The sequence below is a fragment of the Cetorhinus maximus genome, chromosome 1 (genome assembly GCF_964194155.1).
Source record: "Cetorhinus maximus chromosome 1, sCetMax3.hap1.1, whole genome shotgun sequence".
Classification (NCBI taxonomy): Eukaryota; Metazoa; Chordata; class Chondrichthyes; order Lamniformes; family Cetorhinidae; genus Cetorhinus; species Cetorhinus maximus.
Window position 1 is genome coordinate 14,456,733 of NC_135879.1, and position 19,373 is coordinate 14,476,105.

General features: G+C 42.4%; 1 protein-coding gene across 5 annotated transcripts in view; it reads right to left on the bottom strand.

Annotated features, from left to right (window-relative positions):
* psd3l (pleckstrin and Sec7 domain containing 3, like) overlaps positions 1-19,373 on the bottom strand; it is a 300,802-nt gene that overhangs the window by 248,787 nt on the left and 32,642 nt on the right. For 2 of the 5 annotated variants that reach the window (XM_078533868.1, XM_078533723.1), the window contains exon 1: positions 1,363-1,557. The exons of 1 other annotated variant lie outside the window; for it this stretch is intronic. The gene's annotated coding sequence lies outside the window, so the exon portion shown is untranslated. Of the gene's footprint in view, positions 1-1,167; positions 1,256-1,362; positions 1,558-19,373 lie in introns of those variants that run through there. 2 more of the 5 variants (XM_078533911.1, XM_078533794.1) reach the window with 2 other exon arrangements.

A 19,373-nucleotide genomic window follows, 5' to 3' on the forward strand; every position in this document is an offset into this window, starting at 1 on the left:
TTCAGTCCTGCGGCTTGTGCCTGCAATTTGCATTGTAAATACATTCCCAATCTAGGTCATGTGTCATTGGGGCTGCCACTGCACTTAAAGCAGACTCCACCCAGCACATCTGGACAATAAACTGAAGGATAAGTCACGCGTGAAGCTACTTTAAGAGCTGTGTGGATAGAGGCTTAGGAGATTTTCATACAGGGAAAGGAGAGATCAAGGGGTGGGGGTTGGAGGGGGAAGAGAGAGGGCAACACATGCACAGCATTATCCCATAGATCACCTCCACAAGTTCAATCTCCTCCCCAACAATATTTCCACCTCAGGGTTTCTGAATACATATGTATTGTATTAACTTAACTGACTTAACACTGAGAAGTCAGCAACCAATGGTCAAAAATTCACAAATACAAGTCATAACCGTTCCAAGTCCGTCTCTGGTGGTTAGATAACGTGCCTGAATGTTCATCTGCAATCTGAATGTTTATTCAGTTAGAGAGCCAGGTGTCAGTTTAAAACAGGTTAAGCCACTATTTGTACTGAATCAGCTACATCAAAAAAAATCTTTGCCTACAAGCTGTAAAGGGGAGAGTTGTCAGTGCCTGAAAAGACAGCGTCACGTTGTCAGTCACAATGCATTCTCTTCTGTGCAAACTAAATCTTTCTCAGAGATAAAAACAAAAAGCTAAAAGCTACTGCAGATGCTGGAAATCCAAAACAAGAACAGCATTACCTGGAAAAACTCAGCAGGTCTGGCAGCATCGGTGGAGAAGAAAACAGTTGACGTTTCGAGTCCTCATGACTGCCGAAGGGTCGTGAGGACTCGAAACGTTAACTGATTTCTTCTCCACCGATGCTGCCAGACCTGCTGAGTTTTTCCAGGTAATTCTGTTTTTGTTTTAAATCTTTCTCGGGCTGCATTCGACAGAAAGAATCAAGAGTGCTTTCTTCCTCCAAGGAATTTCAACGCACCAAAAGCAAAAGATTTTTTCAAATTAAAATATTGCAACTTAACATGTTTTTCCCCATGACAATTTGAACCTTCACTTCAGAATAAGCACGTACCTCCCAACGACATACAAATCCCATTATATTTTAAACAAGTGTTCTATAATCTTGAACCAGTATCAACATCATTCTTGACTGTTAATGATAAAAGAACAAGTACATCACACTCACTTCCCGGCCAGTAGATTTAAACGCTGTGCATTTTTTAGAAATCCATCCGTCTCAAACCAGTCCATTTACTATCACTAGTCGCCTGTGGTGTAGCAAAGGGCAGCAGTACATTGCACTCACCTCTCTTCATTGACCTTACCCCTCCCTGTTAATCATAGATCAGAAACCACTGGCAAACTAGAACTGAAGAACTACCTCCGTGCTGCAAAGGACTGCAATCAGTTCCAGTTCCCACTTCACAATCACCTTGTCCTCCCTCCGAACCAAGGGAAACCACCTCTGCCTCCTCACACAGAGCTGTCCACTAAGCCAGAAATAGCATCTCCTACTTCTGGCTAGAGCTGCTGTGTATTGCAGGCTTATTCAAATATTAATGCTGCTTTTTAAAATGACACAGCTCGCTCGCTGCATTACGACACTATCCAATCAGCTGGAAAGTCACATGCCAGACAGCTCAGTATATTCTAACAGGCCTGTGGACCGTGTGTAACTCTCAGTACACCTCATCCCAATTCACAGCACATGAACTCTTCTGCCCTACTACATTAATATTGCACAAGTGTAAGTACAATTTAAATGCAGTAGGAATCAAAGGATGAGGCTTGCACATTTGGGGCAGTACCCGAGCAAAACAATGGAGATGGAATTACACAATAAGCATGCAGAAACATAAAGATGAAATATCAATATGACAAATGTCATACTCAGCATATTGGGACACAAACGTACTAATAAAATGAACACGACATATCAAACATTTAATAGCCACATTTAATATTTAATAATTTAATAAACATTTAATAGACTTCTGCTGTGTTAGCTTCTGTACAGGGATTGGGGTTCATTACAGCAAAGGAGGGTGAAAAGTAGACTGACCATGTTCCATAAAATATGGAATGGGCTGGTGGGAATTGATAGAAAAAAGTACCTGGTGCCCTCTGGCATTGACAAAACACGAGGTAACCATCCACACAAACTACAAAAACCATTGTTTCCAAGGCAGTGTATCTGCAATCTTTCTTCCCAAGGATAATCCCACAATGGAAAAAGCTGCCAGAGGAAATAGTCAAAGCCCCATCACTTGAGATCTTCAAGATCCATCTTTGGGTTATTTCCATTTAAAAGTTTTCATTATCAGGACTACCATCGCAGCAGGTCATGTCTAGTTTAGCTAGTGCTAACGATACAAACGTTGGTGGAATATGGATATTAGCCTGTGATGCCAACACAACTAAAGCAGAAGCAGGCACTGCAGTAAGAACCTAGGGTAGGTGCACCACGATGTTAGAAAGAGAGTGTTCAAAGTGCCTGCCGGAGAACTGGTCCCACTTTCCTGGGCGGTATCACGGCACACCTTGGGCCCAAGATTGCAATGGACATCCTCCACCAGAGATGCAGTGTAGTGGCTATGTTTCCATTTAACCAGGGCGAGGTTATTCACATGCTCAGAGTATGCAGGTAGCGCATTGCTTGCAAGGGTGCGTCAGCAGCACGCATCGATTGGAAACTTAAGTTCGGAGTGAAGGCATGTGGCATCAATTGTGTGAGTGGATTCCCACAGAGAAATTAGGGTATTTTCTGAAGGTAACTGGGGTGACACACACTCACTCACCACCCCATTTCAACTGCTTTCAAAACGTTGTTCATTTCAGTTCCTTATCGATCAGATTCCTCTCTATACTCTGCAAGGTTTCTGACATGTCATAAAGGGAAGTTCATTATCTTGGTTTTAATGGTTTACAACAAAGGCAAGGAAATGAGAAAAAAGCATCCTCTAATCACGGATCTAAATGACAGATAGCTGCACAAGGAGCAGAGTCCCAGTGACCTTATTTGCACTTGTTTCCAAATACTGCAGTTCAAGGTAACAAATGCATGCACCAATCAATATCACCCAGACTCCTGCCAACTCCAGCCACTACTGGGGCGCTTGCAATGGAGATCAGAGTGCAATGTAAAATCTAAAAATGCACACACATACTGAATCAATTCTACAGAGGGCTTGTTAAATGCATTCAGTGGAACGATGCAGGATCAATATCACAAGCACAGGATGCGGGGAAAAAAAATACCTGGTCTGAAAGCGCCTTACTACATTTTCTCCACATCTACTTTAGTCCAGTGTGCACCTCAATCACATTAAGCCCAATTGTTGGCACAAGGCTTTTGTGCTGCATTGACAATCCGGTACCAGGTCCAGGGGCAGCTCAGGTTCCTACAGCTTTCCCGTATTATAAATGAGGCTTCATTCCTGCACCGGATGGCATGGGGTCCCGCCTCGCCAGGGGTTCACTCACATTCCAGAGCGGAGACCAGACGCCAGAAATGCTGCACATTAACAGCTGCTGCTGCCGATTCTGGGCTGCTAGATTTCCCAGCTACGCGAGGCTGAGGTCTCAGCTCGCCTGCTTGGGGCAGCAGTGCTATTTGCACCTTGCCGGCCCTGTGTGGACATCTCAGAAACTTCGCAGCCAGAAATTGAAGTCAGTGGTAATTTGTACACCTGCAGGCCCACAGGGAACACTGGATTCATGTCTGCTGTCACCACTAGAGGAACTTGCCCAGCAACGTAACCAGCATAATTCAGAGCTTTGGGAGTCAGGAGACATTACAGAACCACTACAGACAGGTCGTAGATCAGCAGTACATTAATTCAGCTGTTGTTAACTTTAAAAAGGCCATGAAGTAAGTCCCACATTATTAACAAGCTTTTAAGCTTCTACGAAAAGCCGTCAGTGCTTCTGAAACAGTGCTTCCTATTAACATTGGAAGCTTTTCCAGCACTTATTCCAGTGACTATGGTCCAAAATTCTTTGGCTCAAAACATTCGGACCCTGAAGTTCATCAGCACCCCATCACAATTGTAGTGGCAGGAGACTGGTGGAACCCCTCAGGAAATGCTGGAGGTCCCCTTTTCCCCTTATCCAGGACTTAACCTCTTTCCGCACATTCCAAGGTTGGTAACAGCAAGTGATGGAGCCAGATGCGAGCACTCCTTAAGCTGTGAGCACCCTACTGCTCAGATTCAGCTGGGCCCAATGACTCAGTCTCCGTCTGCCACTGGCAAGTGGGTGTCAGAGATGCTCCTAAAGTGTCTCACGGTAATGAGGTGACCCTGTAAACTTGGACCCACAGATTGTCAAAGTCCAATGGCTGAATCAAATCACATCTTCAAACATCATGTACACCCTTTGTTTTAATCTCCCATTAACTTTTTCTCAATATAAGAAATAGTGCAGGAGTAGGCTATTCAATCCCTCGAGCCTGCTCCATTATTCAATAAGATCATAAGACCATAAGACGGAGGAGCAGAAGTAGACTATTCAGCCCATCGAGTCTGCTCCACCATTCAATGAGATCATGGCTGATCTGCTAACCCTTAACTCCACTTTCCTGCCTTTTTCCCATAACCCTTGATTCCCTGGGTCCTCTTTTATCTCAACTCCATTTTCCTCCCCCACTATCCCAACATCCATCCCGTGATTCCCTTAGTGCCCCTGAACCATTTTCTTTACTTTTTAAAATCCAGTCACAAGAAGTATTAACCTTATGCAAAATCCCTTGGGCTAGCTACATAATTTGGTATTTCCACAGGTTTCACCTACTCCCACCGAGCCAAAATGGGAACTTAATGAACACTCTGTTTAGTTCTGCAATTCCAGTTTGCGTTCAAAAATTATGTACTCAATCATCAACTTTTGTTGTAGCTTCATCTTGGTTCAGTTGGTAGAGCCAAAAGATTGTGGGTTCAAGCTCCTCACCAGAATATGTGCACATAGTCTAATCCACTACTAAGTAAGGTCGCTCTACACTGTCTGTTCCAAATGCTAATACATTATTAACAATTTTAAGGATTTTGTACAGGAACTTTTTTTTTGAATACTTCAGTTCCCTACTTCTTTTTGCTTTGACCATGTGAGAAGATAAAGAGTGAATCCATGGGCCTCACTGCTCATGTAATATTTCATTATGGACTCAGTTAAAGGATCCCAAAAAATCTCTTCATTCTATTTAGAATAATTTTTTTACTCTTAGTTACTTTTGCCTCTTCTGGTTCTCTGTGGCAATTCTAAGATGAAAATAAACCTTACTATCAGATTTAGCCTGAACAATGCAATGTGAGAAAAAGGTACTTACTGCCTTTCAATGAGGACAGGAGTGCATGCTGGTCAATCTACATATTCTCCAGTGCAAAGTACTGTGGCTGCTGGGCAACTTTCATTACCATTCATATCTTATACAAGTTTCAATTCATAGGAGGTGCGCTCTGCTTATGGGATCTAGCCTTTTTACTGTAGATTAAAAAGATGCATATTTTGTCCATAGCTTATTTTTATCTTTACTGTGTTTTTCAGTTTAGAAGCGCTGCCTTTCAATGCTATTCTAAAGGCATAAGTTAGACCTTTGGAAAGCAGCCTGCCTACTGGGAGCAAAGAACTGTTTTGAGAGGACAGTGCATTTTGATTTGCTAATATTTTAATTGAAAAGCTGGTAAGTGTCAATGTCCCACAAGAATACTTCCTTAATTACTATTTGAGTCCAGCTGCCCATTCATTGGTCCTGCCAGATGGTTAGCTCATCACCTTGTTGAATTGTTTTGTATTTGCACTGTGAAACTCATCAAGACAGATTGCCGAGGATGCTTTAACACCCAAAGAGGAATCGTGAGCAATAACACTGCCAATTTTTAGCTAGTTCTATTTCCTTTCTGGCTAGGGGAAAATGAGACATAACACACATAGACATATAAATATATGCACACACACATGCATATGCACACACACACACATACACATGCACACACATCTACCAAGGACTGCATTCTGTTAGTTTGCCAAAATGTCAGACAAAAGATGTCAATGCCTTGGAGTGGATACAGAGATTTATGAGATTTTTTTTAAAATTCATTCATGCATGGGATGTGGGCGTCACTGGTTGGGCCAGCATTTATTGCCCACCCCTAATTGCCCTTGAGAAGGTGGTGGTGAGCTGCCTTCTTGAACCGCTGCAGTCCATGTGGTGTAGGTACACCCACAGCGCTGTTAGGGAGGGAGTTCCAGGATTTTGACCCAGTGTCAGAAATGAGGGGTTTCACTTATGTGGATAAACTAGAGAAGATGGAATTGTTCTCTTTAGAGCAGAGAAGCTTAAAGGAGAATTTAACAGAAGTGCAGAAAATGACGAGGGATTTCGATAGAGTGAATCGGGAGAAACTACTTCCACTGGCAGGAGGATCAGTAACCAGAGGGCACAGGTTTATGAGAGGCGACGCAGTGAGTTATGATGGTCTGGCATGCACTGCCTAAATGGGTGGTGGAAGCAGATTGGCAGAGGCGACCGTCCCTCAACTCGAGAATGGTTTAATCCTTCATGAACAGGCTGCAGAATGTCTGTTTCTGGATTGATGTCAGTCCCTTCCTTTTACAACTTTCTGCCGATACTAGCTATTTGTGAATAAATATGTTGATTATTTTAGATGGTTACAATAATCTCGGCCATGACTGATATTCAGAGTCTTTTAAGATGGTGTGAAACACAGTGGAAGTAAAGGGTTCAATGTTCACCCAGTGCACCCCATCCCAATTTATCTCACACGCAGGGCCCATCTTAGTTTCTACAATGTTAGGGTTCACTTATGGGAGTGAATTGTTTTTATGTTGGACACAAGAACACTATCTAAAATCATAACAATGTTGGCAGAAAATCGAAAGATGTTTCATTAAGGCGCTCGCTCCTTTGGTTTCAGATGACTCACAGAAAGAAGCCTTTGACTGTGAAACAGTGTGTTACTCCTTTAGTGTAAAAGCTTCACTAAAAAAAGAGAGCAGCACATTCTATTTCGGCAGCACCTCTTCATCCCCATGAGAACATCCCAAATGTTTCAGAGCTAAGAAATTATTAGTGAGGTGCAGGTACTGTTCTGTGGGAAATTGTGACAGCCAATTGTTTAGAACATAATTCCACAAACAGCAAATAAATTGAGCGGCCTGCCAGCTAATCTGGGTTCTTTTGTGATTTTGGTTGAGGAAAATGATGCTATTTACTCGCAATTACCAGAGCCACGAATGGGTTCAATTTTCTCCCCTCCACCAGATACAAAAGGCACCTCATTCTTGCTAACCAACTGTTCTACAGGTACAAGATGTCCAGTAGAAGCATGATCAAGTAGTCTTTCTTCTTGTGAGCTTAGGTGATGGCATTTGGCAAGCCTTTCAAACCTGACTCTAACATCCATACACATGCTCACATTGGACAGTGATCAGGCGCATTGATCTGAATGCTATTCCCCTTCACCAGCCTGGTAAGTGGAGCTCTTTGTGGTGCTTTCTAATGTTGTGTAAGAGATCAGTTTACTCAGAACAGACAGCGATTAAACCTGGGACCTCTATTTCTAGAATCGTAAATTTTCACACCAGGGGAGGAGACATTGGGTCCAAGCTGCAGGATAATATAAATAGTATTTATTGGAGCCAATGACGTAAGATCACATGAAAATAGAGCATGAGAGATAGTTCTATGTAGAGCCTCGTGCTGAGTCTGTATAGTACATAGTTAATATAAAGTTCAATAAAAGGTAGAGTTTACCAACATCCTTGCCTCCAGCAGTATCTATAAGTCCAGATCATGAACAACCCCATCTAAGACCCACAACGTTGATAACAGATGGTGGCTGCAGAAAACACGATGAAAGAAGCAACCAGTGAAGAGCCCAGCAATTGGAAAAAGCAGCAAGGGAAACGACTGAAGGGCAAGGACAGCATGGGAAAATCTTCAACAGAACTCCAGAAAAGGCTACAGTAAAAAGGAAGCCATGGAGAAAATCCAATCTTTACTAGAGTGCTTCAACCACATGGAAGGCGCATTTCAAGCCGCGGAGCGCCAGAACTGGTGTCACAAGTTTACCAGCTATAGAACATCTTCGGGACTAGAAGAGAAGACTAGCAAGGAACAGGGCAGTACCTTACTCTACGCCAGAGGCAGTAGTGCAGACAACATAATAGTCAGACACAGCATAAACAAAGGCACAGCGACATATGAAGTTACCAAACCCTTTGATACTTATTTTAGTCTTTGGAGAAAGACCATTATAGAGAGAGCAAAGTTCAATAGGCACACCCAAAGAGCAGGAGAGAACACAGATTCCTTCATTAACAATTTATATCAATTAACTAGGAATTGTGAATATGGTACCCTGAAGGATGAGTTAATTCGGGATCATATTGTCATAGGAGTCTATGAAGAGACTTAATCAGATTTTCTGCAATCGAGGGAAGATTTGACCCCTTCAAAGGCCGATGAGATAGCCGGGTGTCCGAAAACAAAATCAAATTCTTTTTCGAGCGAGGATGAAATCTCGTGGAGAAAAACGGCTGATAGAGTCCAGTTTGTAGTGTGTAGGTGTAGCAGTGCAACTAATCCCAAGCAGGCAAAAAATGAAGAGGGTGCTGTAGCCACCATTATTCAATGTTCTCATTGTGGTGGGAAAAGGCTGCATCGGTGCGAAGAATGCCCCACCAAAAATGCGGAGTGCCATTCCTACAGGAAGGGAGGCCATTTTAAATCAGTATGTCGCAACAAAAAGCTCCTAACACAAAAATTAAAGGAGAAACAGCTAAGATCATGTACCATCCAAGAAATTGAAGAAGAAAAAAATAATGAAGTGCCGTTTTTAAAGAGAAATTACAGGATTAAATGGGAACTACAGGAGCCCAGATATTTTGGTCAACGGGCATAAAACAAACTTCAAATTAGACACTGGAGCAGGAGTTTCCATTTTTTCAGACACAGAACCCTAGTTAAAAACCAGATTTCCTCCAGCCATCGACCATACAACTCCATGGTCCTGGAGGCTTTCAGCTGAAGGTCAAGGGACAGTTGACTGCTAAACTTCAGTACGAAGGAAGAGAAATCACTGTGGCTTTGTATGTGATCCACATTGAGGAATTTTCACTGCTAAGTCGAAAAGCTTGCACAGATCTACAACTCATCTACGAAGCTGACGAATTGGAAAACCTTGAGCAAACCAGGCAGGAGATTTCCCTGGAACAGCAAGTGGAGAAACTGGAGAAACATGACCAAGGCAAACAACAAACGACAGCAGATGCATTGTCGCGCATTCGTGTTGAGAAGTCTGAACAAGAGGTTATAAATTTTGTTGAGGATGTAGAGTCATATACCTCTTGACTACAAAATTCCAACAGCCACAACAATAGAGATTGAGAAATCCAACAAGCACAAAAAAAGACGAAGAATGTGCTAAAATTAGAAAATCTGCAAAAATGGATGGCCAGAATATGTTCCAAACAATCTCATCCTGAAACAATACTTTGAACAACAAGACGTCTCAAATGACTTGTTAATTTATGATGAGAGGCTGTTCGTACCAAGATCGTTGCACTCAAGATCCTTCAGAGAATACACAGGAACACAAAGGCATTACAAAGTGTTGTGCTCGAGCACGAAATTCAGTCTGATAGAAATGATTTTGAGCTGCATCACCTGTGCAATCCACTGCCAAGAGCAAAAAGAGCCACTGATGGTATCCTTGTTTCCATCCAGATATTGGGAATATCTCGGAATGGGCCTTTTCGAGCTCAAGGGGAAGACATTCCTCATGGTTGTTGAGTATCACTTCAGATGGATTAAGGTTAAGCATCATCATGGTCCAAGCTCAGAAGCAGTCATTACTTCAGTAAAAGAAATTTTGGCCACACATGGCATTCCAGATGCTGTCATTTCAGACAATGGTCCACATTTTGTGAATGGATCATTTAAGAAATTTACTGAAGACAATGGATTTGTCCACACAACTAGTTCACCCAGGTACCCACAAGCAAATGAATTGGTCAAATGAGGAGTAAGAATGGTAAAAGCTTTGTCGATGTCAACTTAGCATTGTTGAGCTACTGTTCCACACCACTTCAGATTGGCTTGGCTCGGTCAGGGCTTTTGATGGGAAGATGACTATGGACTCAACTTCCTGTTCTTCCACGTTCACTCACTTCATGTCTAAAAGCAACTGATATTGAGAGAGTGAGGGGAAAGGAGGGTGAGTATCGTGAAAATCAAACCAGAAACTACAATCAATGCCACAGAGTGCATGATTTATCAGAGCTCCAAGCAGGTGAATCAATCTGAATTAGATACCAGAATCGAAAAGGCCAATTACTGGAAAAGACACAAAATCTAAGATCCTATCTTGTTGAGACTGAAAGTGGAATAATGAGAAGAAACTGAAGAGCACTTATATCTACGAGAAGACGACCATCAATGGAATGGATTAACTACCCATATGATCAAGAAAACAACCTGAACAGAGAACCAATAGTCTCTAAAGATTCACATATTACTCTACAGAGCTCAAGAGAGAACATGGAGAACGTGAATTCTATACAACCTCTGAGAGAAATCAGAACAAGGGCGGGGAGATTTGTGAAACCACCATAACGCTCATCTCTGTGTACCAGGGATGAAGACAAAGACTTCGCAGGGAAATGTAGTATAATGTAAATAGTATTTATGGGAGTCAGAGACTTGGGGGAGGTGTAGTATAAAGGGTTACTGTTAAATATGTAAATATATAGTGTACATCATCAGCAACGTAAGATCACATGACAAAAGAGCATGCAGAAAGATAGTTCTATGCAGAGTCTGTATTGTACATAGTATCATGTTCAACAAAGGGTAGAGTTTACCAGCAGTCTTGGCTGCAGCAGTATCTGCAAGGCCAGTTCATGAACAACCTCATTTAAGACCCACAATGATGATAACAGTCAAGCCACCTATGTCTGGCCTCTTAAAGAACTAGCCCTTTTTCAAATTCCTTTATGGGCTGAGTGTCGCTAGGAAGGCCAATATTTGTTGCCCAGCCCTAGTGAGCCACCTTATCCCATCCTCTTGAACTTATATTTTTCAAATACTAATCCACATCCCCTTAATAAAAAATTATGAATTCTACTACCCCGACTGTTTCTGGTCACATGGTCGGTCCACGGTTCAACAAATTTCTCCTCATCTCTCACTTCCTTGCTTTAGTGATAATTTTAACTTTACTCCCTCCAATAACTGACTCATTCAGCAGTGAAAGGAGCTTCCTAATCAAAGCCCTCTATAAATATTAAGACCTCTATCAGTTTTTTTCCTTAGCCATCTCCATTCAGTTACACTATTCCTGCATTACAGCAGTACTTCAGTCAAGCACTTTGGCACAACCTGAGATCATGAAAGACAATATGCAAATGTGTTTCTATGTTTTGGTCTCTGCTTCTCATTATCAAATCTCTTCTGGATCCTCTTTATGGTCTTGACATCCTTCCCGAACTAGGATCTCAAAAACCCAACTCACTCATTCTCACTACAGTCTCAGTACCACAGAGGCAATGCGTTTGTACTCTGTGGTATGAGGGAAACCTTGAAATGAGAGCACAACCTGCAAAGACACAGTATGATGCACTGCACTTATTTATCAAGCCCGAACAGTAATGATAATTTCAGATTACCACAATCGATGAGGACGCTGAAAGTATCGAGCATGGCTAAAAGTTTGCAAACCTCTTCCTGTTTACCGAACACATTGCCTTGTCTTGGATATAAATGAAGACAGATAAGGCTGACAGCCAGTATCTGGAGCTTTCCTGTGAGAAGCTCAGTCTAAAACACAAACCTATTTTCCTCTTCAGATGCTGACAAGTCTGTGCCTCTCCACCCTTCTGTGTTTCAGTTTCAAGTTTCTGGCAGTTTCATTCTTTCATCTGATCTCATTTACGCACTTACTGAAACATTATCGCTAGTTGCAAAAGCTTTGCGGCATTGCCAGAGCTTTGATGTAATCGTAATAAAATGATGTCCGGTTCTTTTCACCTCTCTGCCAACAAAGAACAGTGTTCCTTTGACAAAAGCAAAAAAACTGTGGTTGCTGGAAATCCAAAACAAAAACAAAAAGACCTGGAAAAACTCAGCAAGTCTGGCAGCATCTGCGGAGAGGAACACAGTTAACGTTTCGAGTCCGAATGACCCTTCAACAGTTCTGTTGAAGGGTCATTCGGACTCGAAATGTTAACTGTGTTCCTCTCCGCAGATGCTGCCAGATTTGCTGAGTTTTTCCAGGTCTTTTTGTTTTTGTTAGTGTTCCTTTGACAATGGGTCTGACTCACAAGAATTGAGAGAACTGTATTTTCCTCAAGTCATCTGCCTTTTTAAAAGCAATGTTTAGAGGAATTGGCAACATTTAGAAAAATTACTGAGGTTGGGCAAGATTTTGCCTGAAATCGTCCTCTGCATTGACTGACCTTCAGCATTGGAGGACGTAAAGCAGCATTAATTGTTCCTGCCCTTCACTCACTTCAGTCCCTAATAGCCTCTTTCTCTCTTACAACATACTCTGCAGATTCTGAAATGATTCCTCGGTACTCTGCTCGGACCAATTAGATAATGAAATTTGCTTCATGCACACAGAAACATCTGTTTCAGGGCAAAAATGCATTTTTTAAAAAGGCTAGTAAAGAATGCCTTTGCACATCAGCTATGTGTGCATTAGGTAACCCAAAACTCAAAGTCTATCTTATATTAAGATGCGGCCACACATAGAAGGGGCTACCAAACAAATGTGATGACAATACATGGAGCACAGACGCAAACTGAGGAATGAATACAAGGCAGTCGCCTCATCCAAGGTTCAGAGAATATCAGAAACCACGTGAAGTTTGAACAGAGTTATTTGAAGCCCAACTCAGAGGACAACCATGCAGTCACTTCAGGATATCTGTTATTTTTAGAGTGCGCACATCCTGTGTGGCTGGGTGAGCTTGAGTGTATTCAACTAAACTTCCCCTTTATGGGCAACACCAGCTGTCGTGCCAGATGCTAACAGGTAATGTTCTTCTTGCCATTAATCAAGTCGCTACTCAAAACGTGGAATAAATGGATCATACAGTAATCACTGTAAATATGCTGGGTGATAATTAACAGTTAGTAGGTTATAATAGCCTTTGTGGAAGATCGAGAATTAAACCCTGTGCATTTCAGGGCATCAATCACTGGAGCACAATCAGCCAAAAACTGATGGCAATGCTGAAGGAAACATTAAAACTGGTGAAAAAAGCTCGGTCAAAGAGATAGGTTTTAAAAGAGGAGGAGGACAAGGGTAGAGAAACGAAGAGTTTTGAGGAGGGAATTCCAGAGCTCAGGGACTAGCCTACAGAATGTAAAACCTCCAATTGATTGGAGGATTCACAAGGGACCAGTGTTAAGGGAATGCAAAGTTCTTGGAGGGTTGTAGGGTTGGGGAAGAATAGAGAGGCGGCAAAGATGATCTGGCAAGGAATATATTGTTACACAGCGCACATATGTTTGCCTGATGAACTACAGAGAGCTAGTAACCACAGCCCATATAAAGCTTTTTAGCAATGATTTATTAACTATGCAGTTCATGAAGTGCCTGAATATCATCCAGTCTTCCAAAGTACAGTCCCTTCAGCGTGGGCTCCTAGGAATCAGGACATGCATCAAGAGCACATGCTGGTTAAAAGACAATTCCTTGTCAGCACCAGTAAGTTCTCTGAATGTTACACAAAATGAACAGTCCATCAAGGAGGGAAGTGAGCAGTCCTTCTCTGACTCAGAGACTAGACGGAAGTTCTGGTGTGTCTCACAAGATAGATAAGGTTGAGCCTATTGTGTCTCAGCCAAGTAGAAAGAAGTTGTATTTCCTCCTCCAACTTCATCTTAAATGACTCCAAGGTTTTTGCCTTCCCAAATCATTCCCATTTCAATGTCAATCCAACTGTGTGTAAAAAAAAGCTTCCTCATATCAATCCAAATTTCCCTTTTACCAGTTCCAACCTATACCCATTACCCCACTGCCACTTTTTATGTGAATCCTCCCTCCCACCCCACTTCCCCTCAACACTTTTCCAAACTCAAGGAGCAAGAATGTAAGGACATAAGAAATAGGAGCAGGAGTAGGTCACTTGGCCTTGCGAGCCTGCTCTGCCATTCAACAAGATCATGGCTAATGTTCTACTTTAGTTTCATCTTCCTACAATATCCCCATATCCTTTAGTTCCCTTAGTACCCAAAAATCCATCGACCCCTATCCTAAATATGTGCATCAACTGAGCATCCACAGCTCTCTGGAGTGTTGAATTCCAAAGATTTACAACCCTTTGAGTGAAGAAATTTCTCAACTGTCCTAAATCGCCTACCCTTTACACTGAGACTGTGATCCCATAGTCTAGATTCCCCAGCCATGAGAAACAAATATGGCAAATAATGCTTTACACTTTCAAAATGCTTTGGATATTATTCACGGGCTAATCTAAGCATCCTCAGCAGGATTTGGGGAGCTTTCCCACTGTTTCTTCTTTGAGGACACTGCCTCAATTTCTCTTTGAGTGGACCTCAAAAGCATCTCTGAAAACTGTGCAGCATTGAAAGGGTTAAGTACAGCTGCCAGCCCCACCAAGTGAATATACAAATGATGCCATTGTAAGCACAACCATTTATCTTCATGAAAGTCATAACCTGGAGTCTTCAATCAATCTTTAACTGAATTTCTTCAAAGTGTCAAAGTGCTTCAATAGATATTAGAGTTTGCAAGTCTCGGGGGAGTTTTCTTGGTGTCTACGTGGTTCAGTTAAGGACAGATTGTCTTCTACCTGACTTCGTATTGAGATGATACTGGAGGGCAGTCCAGTACAAAACTTACAGAAAAGGACTGAGCTGCCAGAACATCACCTTGCCTTCCAGAATGCACAGCCTCACCCTTCTCACCTACTCCAGTACACACCTCCCATGTTAATTATCTGGCCTAAGCTCCTCCTCCGCTCCCCTCCCCATTAAATAGATCAGGATGCAATCGCTTCTTAGAAAATAACATTCTCCAAAGCCAGAGTTTACCTCCTCACTTCCCCAAAGCACAAAGCCACATCTTGGAATATATTTGTCCGCTGCTCTCTTTTTCCTAAATGAAGAACAGTCACCTGCCGACCAGACATGCTTCAGTCATCCCAACGGGGCCCAGGGTTTCATATTTAATTCTCATCCATACAGCTAACCTACAGTAATAAGTCAATGCAACAGAATGCAAGTGAGAAGCCTAGCAGCAGGCCTTCCAGAGGTGCAAGGGAGAGTGACTAGAATGGTACCAGGGATGAGGGAACAGTTTTTTGGAGAGATTGAAGGAACTTCAAAGAACCAGCACAGGTGTGATGGGCTAAATGGCCTAAGAACATGGCAAAAACATAGGAACAGGAGTAAGCCTGCTCCGCCATTCAACAGATCACAGCTGATCATCTATCTCTATGTCATTTTTCCCCACTATCCCCATATCTCTTGATGTCATTAGTATCCAGAAATTTATCAGTTTCTGTCTTGAACATGCTCAGTGATTGATTCCATCTGTGATGCATGAGTCTGGTTTCTTTTGTGATTTTGGTTGAGGAAGATGATGCTATTTACTCACAATTACCAGAGTCAAGAATGGGTTCAATTTTCCCCGCAACATCACATCCAAAAGGCATTCGTTCTTGCTGATTGACTGTTCTACAGGTACAAGCTGTCCAGTAGGAGCATAAGCCATTCTTCATGTGAGTTTAGGCAGTGACATTTGGCAACTTTCTACCCTCTTCCTCCTCTACTGAAGATAACCGCCTGAACTAGAGCAAACTGCACAGCAGGGGACAGCACATCACCTCTTTGTGCAAAAGGCAAATCTTCATCCGCCAGTCTTGGCTTAGAGTACTGGCAGACTATCCAACTGTGGGCAGTGGGCAAAACTTAGCCTGACCCTTTCCTCACCCAAGCAATACGTGCAACAATGGGTCGAGGCAGACAACAGGAGAGGTTCCTGGATGGTTTTCCCCTTCTCCTGGGCCAGGGCCGCTGAAGCCAACATTACCTCAACTGAAGTCAGCTATCAGCCCAGACTGGAATTGAACCTACAAATTTTCTGTATAGTTCAGTACTTTACTCAGCTACTGGAGCATTGATGTGAATCAGAACCAACTTTATGAAAACAAACTAGAGAAGAAAGCAACAGAGCATTAACTATGTACTAATTATGCCTTATGTAGGAACAAATAAATACCATTCTCTGTATTTACCCCCTACTCAATTTCCCCTTTAAACATACAAAAGGTTTCTGGATTTCACTTGCCATGTGAAGGGTTAACCGGATATTCACTTTCAGTGCGGCCTCAGACAATTTAACACTAGCAACACAACGTGCTCTAGCGACAGGCAGGGTACAAAATGAACTACCAGCTTTACTTGGGCCGCTCCTGTTCTCCCAAGCAGTGATCATTGTACCGTTTTGATTCCTACCTAAATAATCAGTAAATTATTAACATAAGCTTGGTTCATAAATCCACTAAGAGACACTTGTGCAACTCCCACACCTTGCACAGGGTTCACATCCCCTGTGGCGGTACTCAGCCAGTCATAGCGTCTTTTTCCTAGGTCACATTGCTTGGGATCAGATACCAAGTTGGTTCCAAACCACAGTCTCAGTAAAGTGAACGGAGTCACTCGCCACAGCATATCTGGTTGCAACAGCTCAGGAGTAAATTGGACTCAAATCGCAGGACTCTGCAAACGTGATATTTTTCAAACAACCAACTACACGTCCAATTTTAACTGTTTTTTTATGAGACAGAAACGGAACTGTACTTTGAAGAGAAAGTGCACAACGCCAAACTTCCCTTCCCCTTCAACTCTTTCAGTTCTTCTACTAAAATTGCTGATAAACCCCCTCTTGTATGCTACCCGTCCATCATTTGCTTAACACCAACTCCATTTACCCAGAACAAGACGACCTCAGTGGTGCCTGAAAATGTTGATTAAAATAGAAACAGCCTTTGGCGATGCAGTGACAGACTTACAGAAAGCCTCCCTGTGCTGGCACCAGTATATTATTGATCTAGAAACACTGGAAAGAAAATCAAGCCCACAATTACTTGATTTCTTCCCACACTGGACAAAGGCGATTGTATTTGAAGTGCTAAAAATTCCCACAAATCCCTTCTTGGGATTACAAGGTGAATCTCCACCCTCAACAGATACACTAATTTATCATTCTTTAGCAATTCTAATTGCATCACATGCTAAACATGCTCAAACATTTTCTGTTCGAGGGCTCGCATTTTTTTCATTCTTTCGCAGGATGTGTGCGTCGCTGACCAGGCCTGCATTTATTGCCCAATCCTATTTGTCCTTGAGAACAAGGTGGTGAGCTGCCATCCTGAACTGCTGCACTTCATGTGGTGTAGGTACACCCACAGTGCTGTTAGGGAGGGAGTTCCAAGTCAGGATGGTGAGTGGCTTGGAGAGAAGCTTGCAGGTGGTCATGTTCCCATGCATCTGCTTCCCTTGTCCTTCTAGGTAGAGCTCGTGTGTTTGGAAGGTGCTGTCAAAGGAGCCTTGATGAGTTTCTCTAATGCATTTTGTCTATGGTGCCCATTGCTGTCACTGTGCGCCAGCGGTGGAGGGAGTGAATGTTTAAGGTGGTGGATACGGTGCCAATTAAGCAGTCTGCCTTGTCCCGGATGGTGTAAAGCTTCTTGACTGTTGTTGGAGCTGTACTCATCCAGGCATTGGCAAGTGCAGAGTATTCCATCACACTTCTAACATGTGCCTTGTAGCTGGTAGACAGGCCTTGAGGAGTCAGAAGGTGGGTTACTTGACACAGAATTCCCAGCCTCTGAACCTGCTTTTGTAGCCTCAGTATTTTTATTTTCACCCTTGCCCAAGTCATTTTCCTTTACAAGAGCCACAAGTGTACAAGTTTATAATGGATGGAGTAATTTACTTCAAAGCTGGCCAAACCATTTCTATTTCTCTTCGTGTTGCACCATAATACTTCTGCAACCTCCTCCAGCCCTATGCATCAACCAGTGCCATTCAGTCAGTCATCACTGGCCCCCTCCCTCCAATCCACAAACTGCAATGGACTAACCGCAGCGTCAGCCTCTACCTCCCAGATACCAATCCTTGTGACTTTGTTTCAGGCACAGTTGTTCTGTTGTTCTTAGGGGTAGCAACAAGTATCATGAAAGACTGAGTAGTCCTTAGAAAATATTCTCTGGGAAAGAGAAGCCCGAGGCATGAGCTATCAGAGGTCTTTAAAATTATGAAGTGGTTGGATAATGTTGTCATGCCCTATAGGTAAAGGCATGTCCTATTCATAACTTTAAACATGGATTGTACCTGTATGGAATCTTCTGGAACTGTCTTTTATTTGTTTAAAATAGAGAGTGATGAATTATTAAGATGGTAGCCAAGGGGTCAGGTGACCTTTGTTAATTCAACTTAGGCTATCAAGATTCTGGAAAGTTCTATTTGAATCACCCTGGGTGAGCGACCTCCCCTGGAATGGACATATCCAGACAGCACCCCTCTGTGGAATTCATGCCTGCCATTGATTGAAGCTTACTCAAAACACAAAGCCAATGTACTCCTAGACTCAATGTCTCCAGGTTTTCAATCTAACAAAAGAAAGCTGACAAGGCCAGTTATCCACAAGTTAAGTGTGAAAGTCCTATTGTGTAGCAATGGCTTTGAATTTCCAAACCATTCTGATTGGATGATGCTAGTATTGGTCATGTGATCAAAACCGGCTTAAGATAATCACTGAGAGAGACCAGGGCAGACTGCAAAAAAACACCAGAGACATCAACTGCAGAAAAGACAATGTAATCTTTGCCTTTTAAGAGCCATACATCGTCAGTCAGTCTGAGACCAGACTCTGAAATTAGCTGCAAGTCATCAAGCAGACAAGGTACATAACCTGCTCCAGTTTCAAAGTTCACCTGAGAACCTCCTAGCTATTCGACTATAAGAAACTTCACAACTTGCTGTGAACCCTTCGCTTTACAAGACCCTCACTTCAAGTTTAACTCATTGAATCCATTCAAGAAACCATGGACCTGCCACATGGGAGACCGGAAATTGTGAATCAGAGATTGAATTAAATGTAATCTATAAAAGTGTACTATCTTTATCAGTATGTGTCTGTATGTGTTTGTGTGTGTGTGTGAGACCGAGTATGTGACTTTGTATTAATTCGGGGCAAGCGTGTGAGAACAAATAACCCTCTTAATTTAAAACTCACAAAAGTTTGCTGCTGAATTATTTAATTAGAATGCATACTCCAAGGGTAAGAAAATACACATCACTTTCCATACAAAGCATATTGATTATGGGAAGTAAGA